This window comes from Doryrhamphus excisus, linkage group LG19 (assembly GCF_037039965.1).
Source record: "Doryrhamphus excisus strain RoL-2023G ecotype Guam linkage group LG19, RoL_Dexc_Guam_v1.1, whole genome shotgun sequence".
Lineage (NCBI taxonomy): Eukaryota > Metazoa > Chordata > Actinopteri > Syngnathiformes > Syngnathidae > Doryrhamphus > Doryrhamphus excisus.
The window spans coordinates 13,666,028-13,669,788 of record NC_136375.1 but is presented as its reverse complement, the minus strand read 5'-3'; the positions used below and the strand labels follow the sequence as shown (position 1 = coordinate 13,669,788).

General features: G+C 42.1%; 1 long non-coding RNA gene across 1 annotated transcript; it reads left to right on the top strand.

Moving 5' to 3' along the window:
• Nucleotides 1-766: 766 nt before the first annotated feature.
• LOC144902118 (uncharacterized) lies at nucleotides 767-2,806 on the top strand. Its single transcript, XR_013630387.1, has 3 exons — nucleotides 767-862; nucleotides 1,293-1,520; nucleotides 2,727-2,806. It is a non-coding gene; the product is annotated as an uncharacterized LOC144902118 (long non-coding RNA).
• The last annotated feature ends 955 nt before the right edge of the window (nucleotides 2,807-3,761 follow it).

Genomic DNA, 3,761 nt, shown 5'->3' with positions numbered 1-3,761 from the left:
ATGTAAGTACTGTAAAGACAAATGAGTTTATGTCCATTTAAGACAAACTTGGCAAACTTGAAGAGACTTCACCACTACATTATGTTCATCTGCTAACTCACAATGAAACAATATAATCCTTTTAAAAGCAAACTTGTTTGAATATGTTGGATGGTGCAGGTGTGCCTAATGAAGTGGCCGGTAACTTTTAATGCTTTTCATTCCAAATGTCACCCCATGTAATGCAGTTCTCGTCACATAATTAAGTACGAAAGAACGCACAGTGTTGCGAGTTTGTGTAGCCGCAAGTAAAGCCGGAGGAGACTGTTGACAAATTCAGCATCTCACAAAACCATAAACCATCTCAAGCTGTTCCCTCAGGGCAGAGAGCCTAATAAAGTCAAATGAAGTAATAGCGACGACAAAAATGCACTTTTCTCCACTCGTGGAAGAAAATTGTTGACGCACCTTTTTGAAGTCCTGTCAGGAGGTAGAATCCGGGATACAGCCAGCTTGAGGTTGAAAGGAGGCCGTCTGTATTGTTGAAAAATATAAAAGAGTTTGTAGACATTAAATTGCCGCCATTGTCGTAGTTTCTCCACTTGAACGCGCTACTTCCTTGTTTGTAGCCAATCAGAATTCAGGCCGGTGTCGCCAGGTGGCAGAAATCTGCCATTTGAATGTTTAAACAGCTGACAATCTTAACCAATCAGATATCAGACTTGGCTAATACGTATATTTTTCTTGTCTTTTGATTGGATAGTTGGAGAGGCTACACTTTGGCGCTGGCTAACAACAGCCATAGCTAACAGTGCTAATCTAATTTTCGATACATTTAATTTCTTTAATGAATTATGAGTCATTAAAAACTACATGTATAATGGTAACTATGACTAATTTCAGTTGAAGATGATGTATTTAAAGAACAAATTATATTGTCATTTGCTATGGTTAATATTGTCACATATGTTAGAAAATGAAGTGTATGGCGCCTGTTGATTTGGCCTTTAATTGTTAATTAATTAATTCTGCTCATGATATTAATTTTAGCTTCTTTTTACCTGTAGTGTAATATGAAGTATTATAATGTGGGTTAGTTGAGGTATTCTGATGGTGTATTTAATATTTTATTTTTATTGCTGTGTTTACATGCAAGCATGTGCGGTTCAAGATATACTGTGTGTGTGTGTGTGTGTGTGTGAAAGTAATTAGTGAGCATGAGAGGTGTGTGTGGACAAGCAGAGGTGAGAAATGCACTTGCTCCAGCTGAGAGCCAGATGCTAAGATTGATATCGCCTTCATGTCTCCTGAAGGATGCTGCTAGATTGGATCAGCGGGTAGGAAGCTCGCTGGGAGGTCGGCAACCAAGCTCATTAACATTCATGAGGATGACAACCGCTTAACCAGGTTAGGGTTTGGGTTGTGACAGTGCCGGTCCATCATGAAGAACTCCGATGTCCTAAGCCATGCTGAGCCCGTCCACGGCCACCACAGAGCCTTAAACGGGTTGACTTACCTTCACACCATGTCAGCTTTCTCGGGTATGTGGTTATGCATTTATTTTCCTGAATCAAAATGGAGTTGGGAGAACAGGAACACTTCCTGTTTGCCGCTCGTACCACTCATGTAGAATGAAAACTGTTGTAGCCGTTGTACCGTGTTGTTGACCAACGGAACAGCAGGAACTCCATGGTCAATTGAACTTCATTTGTAGTTCTCTCAGAAATTGAGAAATCATTGTTATCCAGCACAACAAGACTTTTCTCTTCTGCCTAAAGGAGTTATCCTGAGCTTGTTGTCCTTCTCCATGTGTACATCAGCTGGTGAAAACAGTACAAAAGTCATTCACTCTCAACGTGCCCGGGAGCTTCGGCCTCGTTTGCTGATCAACGTTCCGCCATCACGCTGACCTTTGAGTGACTTTCAAGTCCCTCTGCACGCCATTGTTGTCTTCTTTTCTGCGGTGAAAGCGAGGACAGCGGGCCCTGTGGCACCTCTCACCAGGGAAATGTGTCAAAACAACAATTTGCGTGACACAAAAGCTTTTGTCTCTTCGAGTGGGGGGGAACAGGTGGGCGCTGCGGGAGTAACCGGGCTCTTTCCAGGGACTTAAGTGTCAAGAATAGGGAACGCTGGGAAACAAGAGGGAAGTACTGCTGCTCCATTCTGTCATTCATACAACAACAAGCAACGTCATTGTGTGTTGCCTACAGACGTCAACCTTGCCAGATGAAGCCTTATGATACTTTGATTGTGACAAGGTAACCTTTTTACAGTTATACAGTCTTCCCTCATTTATCACCATTCCGTGAATTTCCTTGGAGTAGGATTTCTTATTTAAACCTGTTTACAACCTTCTCAATACGGGAGTAATATTATTAGAAACCTCTAGACATGAAATAACACCCCTATAGTCACCCTATTACACCTGTATTACAGAAAATAAATCATTTAAAACATACATTTATTGTTAAAGATACATCTCTGGAAGCTCTCGGCCACATCAGTGATGTTCCTGAGATCATCGGGCGTTTCGGGTCTTTCAACTTCAGATCCATTCTCGGGCTCATTTAAATTAACGCAGACGTGTGTCACTGGACAACGTACACTAGATTGGTCTGCTGAGTTTACGGTTCCAATTCATCCATTCCGAAAATGAAGTGAAAAGTAACCTTATTTGTTCATTTATTCTTCATGTATAATCTGAGAATTGAACTGTTTAAAAATGCTACTTTGTGCATTTTCAGGCTCCAAAAGGCTGCTGTCACAAACAAGAAGGTCCAAATCCCTTTCAAAATGCACCCCGGCTCAAAGAAACTCCTCGAAGGTAACGTATCAAATTGTTGTTTTCTTTATTTTCTCATTAGTTGCAAGTATGGCACTACAATGATGTGACAAAAAGCAAAGAAATACAGTGAAAAAGAAGCCTGATGTTGAATAAATATAGAGCACAAAACAGAGAAGAGTGACAGGTTGTTATTACGCGGTTGTCGGCCTGGAACAAGAGCAATAGCGTCATGGACGCACAACTCTGATGCCACAAAACATCAATTTAGTTGATATTCCGGGCAGGAGAGCTGTTGGAATCCTCCTCTCGAGCACTTTTTCTGCTCACAATTGCGGCGACTGGCAGTGGCGTCGAGGCTGGTCGTGCCCGAATGAAACACTCGTCGCCCTCTTGGCGCCGATATGGAGCTCGCAGAGGCGTGTGTGGTGATAATGAGGGGTACCAGATGCAATTATGCCGCATGAGTGGATGCTTACGCAGAGGGGCTAAAAACGGTAGAATGGCACAGCGTGGCGCAGCCCTTTCTAGGTTGATAAGCAAACGAGGGGAAGGTTGGCACTCTTCCTTTTACAGAGCCTCAAAGCACGGGATGGTTAGCATTAGGACATAATGGGTAAGACCACCTTGTCCACATCGCACATCTTCCTTGGAGTTATGACATGTAAATAATGGTACAGTACGGTACACAGGCGTGGCGAGTGACAGACAGGAAGTGTAACTGTATGGAGATATAGTCACGCATCTGCCCGCTAAAGAAGTGGAGTCATGCCTAGCGATAGTGTCAAGAAGAGGCCAGAGCTTGGAAACCATCTTTTATCATTCAACTCTCCTGTTTATGAGACTCCCCAGTCAAATACATATTAATTACTACATACAATACCTACAGTATATATTATTACATATACTGTGATCCCTCGTTTATCAGGGTTAATCGGTTCTGGCAATAAGTGAATTCTCACAAAGTAGGATTTCTTTTTCATAACGTTATATTATA